General features: G+C 30.1%; 1 protein-coding gene across 1 annotated transcript in view; it reads right to left on the bottom strand.

Moving 5' to 3' along the window:
• LOC142331571 (uncharacterized) overlaps positions 1 to 16,134 on the bottom strand; it is a 393,077-nt gene that overhangs the window by 84,771 nt on the left and 292,172 nt on the right. The window lies entirely within an intron of this gene.

Raw genomic sequence — 16,134 nt, 5'->3', positions numbered from 1 at the left:
GCACATTTGATTATAAAACGAAAAATAAAAGTAGTTTATTGAGAGTGTAGAAGACTACACTTTATTTACATTCATACATATCATCCAGATTCATCCTCTGAAGTAATACCTTACGGTGGTTCCGGAAACTAAACAGAAAAAGAGAAAAGGTATATATATATTAATAATTAAAAATACAAACCCGTGAAATAATAATAAGAAATTACATAATTTGATGAAGCTAAATAAATAAATGAAAAAAATAATAACATTTCTGTAGGTATCGATAAAAATTAATCGGAAAAATATTTATCTATAAGTTAAAAGCAGATAAAGTTCAGGGTTTTGTTTTAATTAGTACTATTTAAGAATTTATCGGCGAGTATTATTTTTTTTGTAAAAGAAAACTTTGTAATTATAATGTAAATAAATTAATAGGAAGATCTTGTTAAAGATGATAAAAAAGGAGTTTCTCAAAAGTACCGTGTAAGTCACACAAAAAAATCTGTTATCTGATTTGATAAGGTGGATATTGTCATTTTTTAAAGAATTTTTTTTTACATGATTTATATATATTAGAAATTCGTGGACGCTTCAAAAAATGTTATTGTATTTCAAGCGGATAGGCATAAAAAAATATTTAATACTAACATGATATTTGTATTTCATTAATAGGCATATCACAGTGAAAAGTAAAACATGATTTTACTTTTTCAAAATGATAAATGGTAAAACATTATTAGCCTTATTTGTATAGAATTACATATAATAATCTCTAATAACAATGTAATAATAGTTCAACGGGTTTTATTTTTTGTTGTGTTTTTAATAAATTTACTCTCAAGATTTCACAATTAATGAATAATGTTTAAGTATTTTTGTTTGTAAGTGTAATATAACTGTAAACAGTGGTATGTGTAGTTGTTTTTATAAATAATTATAAACCCAATTTACAAGAAATCTATGAGTTAATCCTTAAAATACTGTATTAGAATTCTATTAAAACACCTTCGGTGTAACTAATTAAATAAAGTAATAAATTCAAAATATTATTAATATTAAAATACAAGTTTGTTAGTTTATTTAAATAGTAAATTTATTTGACGTGTAATACGGTAATAACTAAACGTGTAGGACGCACACGCATATATATATATATATATATATATATATGTTTTTTCATATGTGAACTTGAATTTTATGTTATATTGAATGTTTTTATTAGCCTGCTTAAACATGGTAATTAAAATTCATATATAAAATTATGATTGCTTTTGAAGTAATTAAAATCATATTATTTTTAAATTGAAAAGTTATAATACATATAATAACTGTTTGCTGCCTATCTAACACGCTTAATTTACTCCTTACTATATAGGAGCTGTACATAGTTTAAAATTTATTATCTATTAAAATACAAGTGCATTTAATTTTATTTCAGTAATGCATATTGTTGCAATTTTAATGAATTTCACACCTACATCAATGTGCATTTCTATTTCTCTTTCTTGACTATATCGTTATATCCTTGTGGGTGTTAAGAGATGTTTATTGACTTGTACTTAATAAACAGGAGTGGAGAATTCGCCTTTTTTGTTTTGTTTTAATTCAAGGTAAATTTCATGTTTCCTTTAAGATCTCTTTTCGGCCAGTCTTTTCAACGCTTTCTATTAATCTTTGTAGTACCGATTTAATCGATCTTTATCTCTTTATGATATGTTTCAGCAGGTTAACTATCCTATACCGAACCGTTGTTGCCAACAAGTTTCTATTCTCGTCAATTCTTTTTTCACTTGGTTTGCCCATTTAATCTTCTCAAATCTTTTCTGTGCCTACATTTCAGCTGCTTTTATTTTTACGTATTTCTTAACCTTCCTCTTTCATTAATTGAATATTTTAACGACTCTTTTTTTTTATCGACACCGTTCTCTATAGATTCAGGAATTATAGATTCCCTTATCTTAATCTGTTTTCTTTTGTTCCCAGTACTTTTTCATTTTGCTTCAGTATTTTTTTCGCCTTTTCTGGGTCCATCCCGTTTTTTTTCTTTTCTTCTATAATCGTTTACATGTTTTGAGTTTTTATCTAAACATAACTCTGTCTCTAATTTCTTCTGTGATACGAAAGCACATCTACCTTTCCTTCTTATGGATCTTCTATAACCTGTTTGAACCATTTTTGGTAGTTGTTTCCGTTGTATCCTGTTTAGTTTGTTTTCGTCAATTCTACAATAGTTTGCCTACCTTCCCGTAAAATTCATCATTTCTTCATAATCTTCCAATCATCGTTTGCTTTTCTGGGTCCAGTGGCTGCTCATAGCTAAAATTAGTGGTGCTGTTGCTCCAGAAAATTTTTTCTGGGTCTTTTCAAGGCCACAGTTAAAATTTTCTGTGAAATAAAAGAACGGAAAAAATGAATCAAATGGAATTGCTGGAAGCAGGATAATGATTTAATTCTACACTTTATCACATTCAAGAATATGGTACATGATCTTTAAGCACATTGTGCTTAAAAACCGTATTCGGTTTAACCGAATAAATAATAAAATGTCAATACAGATAATATTTTTTAGTATTATTAGATAGATAATAAACTTAATAAAATGTCCGCTTAAAAACACTATAGCCCAACAATGTTTAATTTAAATTTCTATGTACAAAGAAACAAACAGATAATTAGTTTTTACTTCTCTTTCGTCCTTTCAGCGTGTTTTTGGACAGATTTGGCGATCAAATAGCCCCTACTTTCCGCTATCTTTTAATCCCTACTGAAAAAACAGGTAAACCGCTTTTATATTCCTTCCACCGACTAAACTAGAAAAGAGAACGAACAAGTAACGTTTCATACACATGTGGAGTAAAAAAAAAACAACCTTCCACCAGCACGCCAGGGTTAGCACTGCGGGAGCTACAGTGCTCTCTCTCACTCTCTCTCTCTCCCCCGCAGTCTCTAGTGCAGCTTCTTATGTGCGCATGCACACAACAACCAAACTCCACACCGCTGGAACTGTGAAGCGCACAAAGATACAAATATTTTTGTATCTTTTTCATAAACTGGGAAGCTATTGATATTAAACTTAAGGATATTGTACAAGTATAAAGAAGGAATTAAAGAAAAAAATGATACATTGTATTCGATAATAAAAAGTGGAAATAGGTGGTGCTGCAGTTCCACAGTGTCTATACGCGAGCCGCCACTGTCTGGGTCGTAATATTTTCCTAATTATTTTTTTTTAATGTTTTCAAGATTGTTTAAACGATAATTTTTTTATTTAATTATACGTTTATAATAGGGTCCAAAAAATTTAAATTTATTTTTGTTTGGGTATGAAAAGGTTTCTGCTCGATGGTGCCACGTTTTTTAACAGTTAACCAAAAAATCATTCTTATGAATACTTCTCAATAAATATGTAAATACATGTTTAAACGTAACTCAGATAAGTTTCTTCAACGTGTTATATTAGTAAATAAAACATACATTCACCATGCTAGAAATCAAACACAATCCAACAGAAACCGAAATGGTTCCAACCGCAGGAAAAGTTTTTGGATTCTCGTGGTGCGGTGCTTATAGACAACCTGGAAAAAAGCACGATCATCATCGGGAAGTATTTTATTTTCCGAGTGAAACCGATTGAAGGGTTCTGTTCAGGCAAAAGTCCACATATGGCAAAAAGAAAGAAACGCCCTCGGTAAAAGAAAGTGATAATGCAAACACACGATTCGGATTTTTGATATGATATAATTATTATTACTAATTAAATTGTGAAGTAATTTTCATAAATAAATATAATTTAAACTTCCAAAATTTCAATATAACCAATCGATCGGAAATTTAATCGTTAATTTCTGTTGAAGGTCATTTTAAAATTACTTAACTGTACATATTATTATTATTATCTGATTGTAATTTACTATTACGCATTTTGTGGTTGAACTCCTCCTCTTTCTAAGATTATTATAATTTTCTTTTTTAGATTGTTAAAAAAATGCTATTTTAAAAACGTACACTTTTTTTACACGATTTAAAACTGGATCGATAATAATAGACTTGTAAGTCGGTTAATGTATTATTATGTATATCAGTTTGTTTCACCATTATTTTATTTTCATAAATAGAAAAAAAATTGTTAAAAATCATAACTGTAGGCAGATGCTGAGTATAATCTTGGAAACCCGTTTTAACTAACGGTCAGCACAAAAGTCGTCGTTCGCTTTTATTTTTATGTACGTAATTTTTTTCCGTTGGCTTGCATATTTGTGTAAGCATGATACGTTACTTTTGATTTCATACTCCTATCTTTGTGGTTCTTAAAGAAAAAAAAAATATTGCTATTACGGTCGAATATTGCCTATTTTCTTTTGTTACATGTTCAGTCGGTGATCAATATAGAAATGTGTATGGAAATATCGTTATATAGATTACATTGCAACGTATTTTTGTGGTTATTAGACCGTAATCTACATGGGTTTTTTAATATCAAATAATTTTTGTTATATTTTTTTAACATTTTCATTAAATTTGAATATTATTTTCAAAACGGTTTTTCTTCATAAATATAACCAATACCATGTTATTTTGTTGCTTTTTTTCTAATTCTAATTTTATAAAGGAATTCAAAAATCACTTATACGAACTTTTTTGTTTCTACTAGCTACTCCTTCTTTAATAAAAATTTTTTTAAACTATTCTCTGTTAATACAAAGAAAGAGCTACGCTAAACAGTTACTAAAATAAAATTAAGAAAGTACGAAAATCGTTTAGAAAGATACTACTTAAAATCTAAATACCGTATTTATTCGAGTACTCCCCGCACTTTTTTTCTTGGAATTGGAGAGAAAAAATAAGGATGCGGACTTACTTGAAACATAGCCTTTAACCAGGATAATTTATGTAAAGTAAACGTTTTTTAGAAGTACCTAAAATCAATCGCATAAATATAGTTACATTAGGCTTTCGATTATCCATACCGGATGCCGCTTATACAGAATACATCCTTAATTATTAACATCCTGTTCATATTATCGATAGGAACGAAGTTACGGTATTTTTATAAAACCGATTCATTCTGTATAGGCTGCATCCGGTTCTAACGACACTACAGTTACCCATCGTCGTCTTGTCAATTCGCCATAGTCATTGTACTGTTTGTATATGTGGACGGTTATGTGCATTTTATCTGTTTAGTTTATCTTGTAAAGTTTAATACGGTGATTTATTTTAATTAGATCATTAAAATGAATACAAAAGGACAGCATCTACGATCTTTTGCAGTAAATAAAAAACTGCGCGTTATATAAGAGGCTGAAAATTGGAAATCGGGCGGCAGGAAGATAATCTGACATAAATGAAAGCTTCATTCGAGACTGGCGTAAGAATAAACAACTTCTGGTAAAAGGCACTGGTAATAAAAGGGCTTTTTGTAGCTTAAAACCAAAATACACAGACATAGAAAAAAAATTGTATGACTTTGTTGTGGAAAAAAGGAAATGCGGTTATGCTGTCACGACAGAAATGTATCAATCATATGCTCGTGAAATCGCTAAATCATTGAATAAAGTTTTAAAGTAAAGATTTAAAGCAAACCGTGGATGGATAACACGATTTTTCGTACGAAATAATTTGTTAATAAAACGAAAGACGACCATTTCTCAACGACTTCCAGATGCTTATGAACAAAAAATACTACATTTTCACAATACATAATAAATCTTAGAAAAGTTAAACACTATTTGCCTTTCACATAGGAAAGGCTGATCAAACCCCCGTATATTTTGAAATGTCATTTGACAAAACCGTAAACAAAAAAGGTGAAAAAAGTGTTACGACTCGCACCGGTGGTAATGAAAAACAAAGGTGTAGTGTTATGCTTTGCATTACTTCTGTTGGATCAAAATTACCTCCGTACATTGTTTTTAAAAGAAAAACTCTTCCTACCGTACAGGTAAATGGAGTTATTATCAGAGCACAGGAATCAGGTTGGATGGACGAAACCTTCATTTTAGATAGATATGTATGGCAAAAGCGATCAGAAGATTTACTTAATAAAAAAAATACCGTTATGTTGTAATGGATAGTTATCGGGAGCATACGACTGATAAAGTGAAAGACATTTTAAAAAAGGGTACGACAGACCAAGTAATAATTCCAGGCGGATTGACATCTCTATTGCAACCACTAGATGTCTGCATTAATAAACCGTTCAAATCTGCATTAAAACAACTGTACAGTAAATGGATGGCTGATGAAAATTTATTTCTCACGTCTAGAAGAAGAATCAAACCCCCAGATTTTAACCGGATTTGTGTTAGGATAAAAGATGCTTTGGCATAGCGATGTGGAGACTACCGGTAACTCTTCTACAGACATTGACAGTGAAAGTGATTAATTAAAAATAAAATCCCATATTAAAAAGTGTATTGAAATGATCCTTTTCAACATGATACTTTCTTCTCGTTTTACTGGCCTACTGATTCTGAACTAAACTAGTACTTACGGTAATTAATTATTAATGTAATATTAATATTGTAATTTAAATTAACGAATTAAATGCTTTACTTTCTGAATATTTTCGTATTTACGTATTTTTTTATCGTATCTGTTGCACTTTAAAATACCGGTATATACCCGATTTTTTTGTTAGATCTTCTGTCCGGAAAATCGCGGTGCGGGGGGTTATGCTGGGGCGGGGGTACTCGAATAAATACGGTGTATTGATAATGTTTAATAATCATTTCGATAATTAAACATTTATCCTCTGTAGATACTACGGAAAAAGTGTATTAAAATAAATAATAAATTTTAATAATAGTTGAGGAAAAAATATAATAATAATCATTAACAAATATCCCAACAGTAGTTTTGTATTTAATTTAAAAATATGCAAATTTTTCTAAATTGAAGATTTAAATAATTTTTAAACTAAAATAGGCCTTCATTGATTACTTAAAAAAAACATCCTGAGAACAGGATAAGAAAAAATTCGTTTTATCATACTTTGTCTATTAATATTGTCTATTAATATTAGTTTAAAATACACGTGCAATATTGCGATTAAACAAATTGAGCTTAAAAATATAAACTTTTAATCTAGAATCAGAATTCTAGATTAAACAAAATTTTTATTGAATTTAATTATTTTTGGTTATTCTAAGCTATCGATCTGAAATTATTACTTTATTAAAATTTTATTTGGTTGTAACTCTAGAACCAATGAAAATACCACTTATGACATATCGTTAAAAACCCCCCGATGAGGGCTTATTACTGCAGTTAAGAAAAACTCCGCAATTCAAATGTTTTGAATTTTGGGCTTTTTTGCACATTTTTGCCCAAGTCGATTGCAATTAAAAGGGGATGAAAACAATTAGATGATACACAGACCTAATTTCAACATTCTGCGCATAATCGTTTTTGAGTATGGGAGATACATACGCAAATACTCGTACGTACGTAAAGACGTCACGTCGAAAATAGTTAATATGGATTCAGGGATCAAATGGAAATTTCCGTTGCAAACTGAAAAACGAAATTTTTCGCAATCACAATACTTCCTTTACTTCGTACAAGGATGAAAAAATCGAGATTACAGTTAATTATTTTAATCGGTCCCAAATTATTTTTTATTGGTAACCGGTTATTGAATTCACTGCTGTAGCAGATCGCGATTTCGCAGATCTTGTATGGTAGCAGGCTTAATCGGTAAACCCACCGAGTTGGTCTAGTGCTTACTCGTCATCGCAAACCAGCTGATTTCGAATTCGAGAGTTCTATGATTCAAATCGAAGCAAAGGCAAGAATATCTTTTTTTACGGATTTGAATACTAGATATTGGATACCGGTGTTCTTTGGTGGTTGGGATTTAATTAACCACACATCTCAGGCAGGAATGGTCGACCTGAGACTGTACAAGACTACGTTTCATTAAATTCATACAGATCATCATCCTAATTCATCCTCTGTAGTAATACCTTACGGTATTTCCGGAGACTAAACAGAAAAAAAGATAATAATCCTGAAGTAAAAGGTTACATATATGTATTTGTTGTTTATATTCTAATGTCCACATATTACAAAATAGAACTATAAACGAGTGTTCCGGTCTAAAGTAATAAAACATATTATTACATTTGCTATTTAAAAATTAAATTATCTATATAAAAATTAAAGAGATAAAACATTTCATTTAATAGAACATAATAATATTATTATAAATATGTATCTTATAAAAACAAAATTTATGAAAAAACCCCAAAAAAATAAACTAATAATACACGTGTAATGATACGTTTATAATAAATTATAATATAAGACAAGGTTAGATTTAATATTATATTCTATTCTAATACGATACGAATAGGATAGGGAAGTTTACACATTAATTTCAATGCATCAATTTATATTTAAATAACTTGAAATTAATGACATGATATTTAATAATTAAAGGTCCAATGTTTACTCTAACATAAACGAGGCCATGGACTTTTATTCAAAATCAATAAAAGATCTTTAATAACTAAAAATAAATTATTGGTTTTATTTTTATTTAAAATATTTATTTTTCAAATCGAATGAATTATCAAATTTTAAGGGGTTGTAAACGGGTAAAATCTCTCAAATTACAAAATATTAATCATATGTACTTTTACTTTTAATAAAATGTTTCCTTGATATTTTAAAAAATCCAAGTGACGTAATCATTTCTAATGTCACCTTCATACTAAAGTATCATAACTACCAGTACTGCCTCTAATTGTGTATTAATTAGCTTGCAAAAAATTAACTTACTGAATAAAAGTTATTAAAACACATTTCAATTTTGTGAACGAAATTTTGTTTCGCTATTTTGAAATTATACAACATGTTTTCTAGAATTGAATTAATTTTTGAAACAAATTACGAACCGTTAATATATTTCCAGCTAATTAATTAATTATTTACAACGATTGAATCATTTGATACCGTAATGAATTTAGAATTACAGAATGATCACTCATATGTTTTGCACTGTGAATTGTCTTTCAAAAGCAAGATAAATAGTAGAACACTCATTTAGGGATCATGAATTATTAGAATTTGTGAAGTTGTTTAAAGTATGAAATCGAACCGGCAAGAGTTTTTACATTTTCAATCAACATATTTGAGAAAATTTGACGAATTTTTCATTATATTATTTGTAGAAGTATATAAAAACATTGTTTATATCCAATTATTTCTCCATGATTACGTATTTGTTTTATATTAAAAAAAGTCTATCATTTAGTTTCAACAGAGAGCAGAAGAAAATATTGAACTATGTTTCTGTGTATGAGAAAACAAAGTAGGAAAAATATATAACAGTTATTATCACGGCTTTCATACATATCTGTACTTTTATGATTCGGACAATTTCATTTTGAAGAAATAAATAAATAAATTGTTGAATTTTGATTTTCGGTTATTGATGTTTTCAATTTTCGATTATTAATGTTAAGGTTTCGGAGAGAAACCTTAACAATTTTATTGTTTTGGGGGTTTTGATAAGTGTATTCACGGAAAACAACAATGACCATAAAAACAAAAAATCCACTTCGGTACGCCGGAAGGTGGAAGTAGATTTCACCGGTGCTAACTAGGGAATAAAAAAGATTTCCGCCTTAAAATTAAGAGAAACTTCAATTTACTCAATAAGACAATGGTTTCATGTGAAAAACAATTTTCACATACAACAATTACAGCTTACATACTTACAATTCCAGCAATATTCTGGTCATCCCTTTCCGTAAGGGTTGGTCATATCAAAAATTGTTTCAGACAAACGTTTCAGGTAATGTTTAGAGGACAAACGGTTCTGGTTAGAGAACTAACCATTTTAAAACGATTCGATACTGTGCCTATTAAGAGATGTACGATTTTTAGCCTTCGAAACCCTTTTTTTCACTCTTTGGGCCAATGGTTGGTGATATAAAAAACTTTACTTAGATAAGTTTTAGGCCCTTATTCAAAGAATAGTAGGAACTTTAAAGAAATTCTTTAATTTACTTAATAAGAAAGTTATAGCGTTTTTTTTTCTAAAAAACCCCTCCATTTCCACCCGCATGATCCGATTTTTCCCATTAACGAAGTCGACTGAGATATTGTGTCGTTATATTTTATTTATCAATAGCAACAGCAACATAACGGAAGCTGTCGTGTTCACAAGAAAGTGAAATATATATATATATATATATATATATAAATGTATATATATAACCTTTGGAGCTGACGGTGTTTTGGGGGTCTGGGGATGTGAAACGCGAAGATATATAGAAATTTTCTCGAAGTCGAATCATAGTACCCATTACAGTAGGTAGCTTTCTTATTAAAATCTACCTAAAATTACATTGACAGCACCCGTGATTAACAACAGTAAAACCGAAAATACATTATAAACAACGACGTGCTTCGTTATTTATAACATAATTCTTATGATTTGCTGGAGGCACTGTGCAGGTCTTTCCCGATCGTCTCCTCGTGGGCAAATTTTAAATTGTTTCTTTATTAGGACTGATTTATTAAAACAGGATAGGTACAAAGTGTAGATTTAAAATGTCCTCGTAAATTTAATATTTTAAACCGTCCACACACAGTTATTTGTTGTGAGAGAGTTCCTTTACATCAAGCCCTCTAATTTTTCCATGGTAAGTCTTCTAGCCTCTCTTTGTACTTTTTATAAATCTTGTAGAACACTTTTAACCAATTCTCTCGCGATTAGTTTAAACCTGTTACGATTAGTTTAAACATTTATAAATAAAAATAGTTTAAATAGTTTACACTATTATAATATTTAAACTTTTTTCTCGTCATTACTTCATTAACTCTCCTCATTACTTCATTTTTCCCTCTGTATTTCTAATTAATTTTCTCCAATTCTCTTCCACACTCGCCTTTCAAATGTCTCCAATCTTTTTCTTTTATTTTTCAATACAGTAAGTTCACTTCAATCGTAACACCTCACAAAATGCTTCTTCGACTATTAACTTCATCTTACCGCATAATAACTGTTTCTTTCTGTTGAATAATTCCTTAGCCATTACAATTTTTTATGTATTTATTTTTTTTTAGATTAATAAAGTAGATGAGTAAGAATTCACCACAAAAGTATTAATCATGTCTGGGATAATGGAACGAACATTTTGTAGCTTACGGAAAATGCCGTGCCTTACGGGATTCAAACCTGTGACTTCCGTATCAAAGAGGAAAACGTTAGCTATACTACAGTGATTAGGGTGATATTTACGTATAACATATAACATTAACATATATACTACATAACATATATACTATTAACATACATACTATTTATAATTTAATTATCCACAAAAAGGCAATTGAGAATGGTTTTGATGTTTTGTCGGCACGGGGACTGAAGCTCTGAGGCCTGACAGGGTCATCAAAACACCAGGAAAGGCTCTCATTGTGGATGTCTCCGTTCGCTTCGAGCAGGGCGACTCCCTCAAGGACGGGGCGAGAGAAAAGCGTAAGAACTATGACAAGATCGCTTCGACTGTTACGGAAAGTATGCGAGTGGAAGATGTGGTGGTAATACCCGTGATTATTGGCGCTAGAGGAGGGTTGATTAGCCTTACGGAGGGCTAATCAGCCCTCCTGCCTCGGATTTCTCGGCCTATACGGGTTGTGGGTAATGGAGGAAATAGTGATGGATGTTGTCAGAGGCTCCATTTCTATCGCTCGGGCCTACATGGACTGTGATTAGCGTCTTGAAGATGGAAGAGAAGGATTGGGACACCCGGTATACCTCCGCCGTGACAGAGAAGTAAGTTACCACATGATAGGGAGGCTCCGCACCAGTAGCACTGCTGGTGCGCCCTATGAACTGGAGTTGATCTCGTGACAGGTAGTGAGTGGTTGTTCTGGTAAAGGACAGCCCTGACAGCTGAGCATGGTTGATATCCTTGTCGATTGTGCAGGGGTGACTTCGGTGCAATGAGGTATTGGGGACTCTCGAGCCGGACGCGGATTGGATAGAATTGGATCGTCATACCATCGAGTTACCCTCGTACAAGGGGAATTTAGTTAACATCTTTTCACCCATTTCTGAGCATTGATGGTTTAAACCAACATCTTATAATTAACTATTCGTATAATTAAACATAGATTATAATACTAAATTTAAGTACTAATATAGTAATTACGTAGATAATTTATATACAAATGCTAATATATATGTAGGTTCCACTTTTTTACAGAATTTTCGAATAAAAGTACGGTAAGTACGGTATTACTTTCTTTCGTATAGTGGGATTGGGGGGAAAAATAAATTTTCTTTACGTTACGATAAATGTTAAATAGCATTTATATATAAAATTGTGTGGCTCAGAAATCTCAAAAAAAAACTATTTATAAAATTTTGTGGCTGGAAAATCTCCAAAACTACTAAATCAGTTTCACTGAAATTTATATATACTGTAGAACAGTACCTGTAGTCGTGCATGTGAAAATTCGATGAAAATCGTTAACGCTCAGTAATGGTCGATAATAGACAACATAATCTCAATTTGAGGTATGTCGACTTTGTATTGGTGAAGTTTTCATACGCGCTAATGCAGTGAATCACAATAGTGAGTTAGTTTAAACTTGATGCTTTTGTGTAGGATCTACTCGTTATTTTAAATTATTTCATCAAATTACGGTTATAAGCAATTAAGTTTATTATAAGTAGGAATTATATTTGAATATTAAATTTTAAAAAATATATATATATTTTACCTTTTCTGATTACCCAGAATTTCGAATAATTGTTTTTCAAATTTTCGGGGTTTTAGTGTACTTTTCTTTTGATAAAAGGTCTAAAGGTTAACAACAATTTTAAATTTTATCGCAAGAATAAAGTGTAAATTTTATGTTATATGTAAATATAGGAAATTTCAACAAATCGTTTACCTTGTTTTTTTAAAATATTAAGTTGCCAATCTCTTGTATTTTTCTTAATTTTATTTATTTATGCCGTATTGTATCTTTTGATTCTAAGAAACTTTTGAACATAAATGAGTCTGTTAAAGATCTTTCTTAATTCTTAAAGATATATTTACAACAAAAGGGAACTATTATGTAAATTTTTAAATGCGTGATAATTTTAAAAGTCTTTAAAAAAAGGTGAATGAGGAATATTTTCTTTATTTTATGAATGAAAGAGCTTAGCCTGAAGATATAACATTATATATGTAGTGAGTAAGTAAATAAATATATGCAGACATTATATTCGTTTTACTACTTGAATGTACAACACGTTGTATATGTCCTGTAGCGTACTACGTGTGGTATGACGGGGCGGCGCTTAACTTGGCAGGCAAGTTGAAGCACGGCGTATAGTAAGGAATTTTAATATATATTTTGAGCAATAATTTTAAACAACCACACTTTCATTTGACATCACAATGGATAAATTATTGTATTCTTATTCATACATACATTAAGAATTTAACATTCTTTGTACACCTCTTCACTTACGAATTACTTTGTACTCTGTAGCTGGCACACGTTGAGTGGGATTTTTTTATACGTTTAACCTAAATATTTATGATACCTCTGAATTTGTTTAATACCTTGTTTGAAAGGTTGCATTATATAGCTAATTTAATTATTTATTACTCTTTTTTTTATTTTATATATATATAAAATAACAGATAATAATTTTTAATAATTTTCATGTTCAGAATTCAGATTAAAAAATTACAGTGATGAATTTTAATTTTTCCCTTAAAAATCCCTTAAAATTTAAAATCAAAATATTACGCGACCGTTGTTCCCTTGATCATCTAAATCATGACATTTCTGAAAAATGAATTATATATTGTTCTCATTTTCCAATTTTTGACTATGTATTTTCAACTAGTAAAGGTATCATATATCAATTATTATTTTATTGAATGATGACTTTTACAGTAATTTAAAACAGTAAAATTTCATAATTGAATTTGTTTCGTTCATCAGTTTTCTATATATTATTAGAGATTTTAATTTTCATTTACCAACGATTCACTTCTGCTATTGAATACGGTTGCTGAATTGCAGCAGAAAGTTAATCTATATATTAAAAACAAAATATTTTAATCTTACTGTGATAAAATTATAATAAATTTACGAAATAATTTCATATCTTTTTGATTTAACAATAAAATAATAGACCGTTATCGTTTACATTTAAAAATTAAAAATAAAATATTTTCGATTGAGGAGTTAGTAAATTTAAAGTACTATTCAATTTCATTATAGTGGTAGAAATTAAATTATATATATTTTTTTTAATTTTATATCTTGATCAGAATTTTTTAGTACAAGGTTAATATATTGTTAATTTTTTGTCCCTTTTTATTATTTGGTCATTTTAGAAGTTTTTTTGTTACTTTCTCTCTTCTTTTATTAGAAAGTAAGGTCATTGTTGTATTAAGAGTTAAATAAAACTTTTATTTCTATTTGTAAATATTTTATATTTTAAGATTGAACTACATTCATGAAAATGTCAACATTGATTCTTTCTTCTTTTAAAAATCGTTCTAATATAACCATTTTTAGTCTAAACGTCATATTTTTAGTTACCATTTTGAACGATTTCAAGAAAAAAGTAGGTTCTTACTTCAACCCGTATGTACTTTTATGTATATTCATACATTTATCTTTCCTAAATGGACAGATTTTAAGGAAACTGTGAAGCTCGACTCTTCGAATTAAAAACAAGCAATAATACCGTGTTTGAAAATCGTACAGATCGTCCGTCTACCTTGTCCGAAGCTATGGCTCGAGCTTCTCCAGCCGGAGGTTCTGAAATCTATAGAAATCTACAAAGCTTCACGAGCTGCAGATAAATTATCGTCGATACTATTAGTCTGTGCGGCAACTCCGTCTTGAGAAAACACATTTTTTGTCGGCGATATATCCCTAGTGGACGTGAAAGTCTAAGCTCATCCATATATATATATACATCACAAAGCGTCGGTCGAGGATGTTATATGTAGTTATTAATCGCTCCTGCCATATTCAGCGAACTTGACAAAATTATTACCAACATCTCGACCAGACTTTGAGACTCCGATCGTTCTCTGTGGCGATTTCAGTAACGATCCACGACGCAACACCTTCATCTTTTACTTGAAGAATAATTCCGGCTCAACTACGCGCCCACAGAACCAACAACACTGGGCATCACCCCTATCGATTGTACGTTCATCAAGGACATTGATGTTGATATTATGACTTATGTCTCTTACTTCTCATATCACTGACCAGTGTTGAACAAAATGGTCGAATATTAGTCGAAAAAATATCATGTACCAACTAGTGTCTTTTTTGTGTTAAAAGTAAATTTAGTACGCAATCAATGTCTCGTTTTTATTTCAAACCAATACATAAAAAGTGACTCGCTGACCGACCAATTTATCTGTACAATTGGCCTAAAGAAGAAACTAAAATATTCCATTGGAGGCTTTCAGTTCTGTTCAAAACAAAATACGATGGTGGCTCTCCCATTTAACTCTACAGATAAGTTGGTCGGTCTGTAGCTCAGAGGAATTTCATCTGAGGTACGTAATGTTTTACGTTAAACACCGTCCTTGCGCTCTGACACAGCCCCACCCGATTTTGTCCTTAAAGGTCTTTTTTTACATTACATTACTTGTTGCAGTTATGCCGATAAGCATCGGTTGCGTGTTATAGTTATTTTATTATTGTTATGTAAAACGGAATAATTTTAAATACGTGTTGGTAAATATCCCTATTATCAGGACGTTGATGACTCATTGAATTTTACGGCTGTAATAAAGAAAAATAGTTCTCCATGGTTTTGAGGTCCATACTCTACAAAGATGCAGGTTTCTTATATTTTCGCGTTGGTTATCGTGTAGTATCGTTTTATATTTTCAATAAAAATAAAATTTAAGTAAAGTTGATTTTTTTTTTAACCGCAACAAAATGCCCTAAAAATAAAAATAATAATATTTCAATTCTTTTTAACTACTTTTAACCGAGTTTTGTTTTCTTCTATTCGTTTAAACTTTTGGACAGCTCTTTACACTCCTTCCTTATATAATAATGATACATATACGTAATTTATCTTTTTACAAATTTATATATTACACAATTTATTTTTCATTATCTTGTATTTTCATTCGATTTAGCTTT

Source organism: Lycorma delicatula, chromosome 10 (assembly GCF_047948215.1).
Source record: "Lycorma delicatula isolate Av1 chromosome 10, ASM4794821v1, whole genome shotgun sequence".
Classification (NCBI taxonomy): Eukaryota; Metazoa; Arthropoda; class Insecta; order Hemiptera; family Fulgoridae; genus Lycorma; species Lycorma delicatula.
Note: the sequence above shows the minus strand (reverse complement) of the source record. Positions and strands in the feature narration are given on the sequence as shown.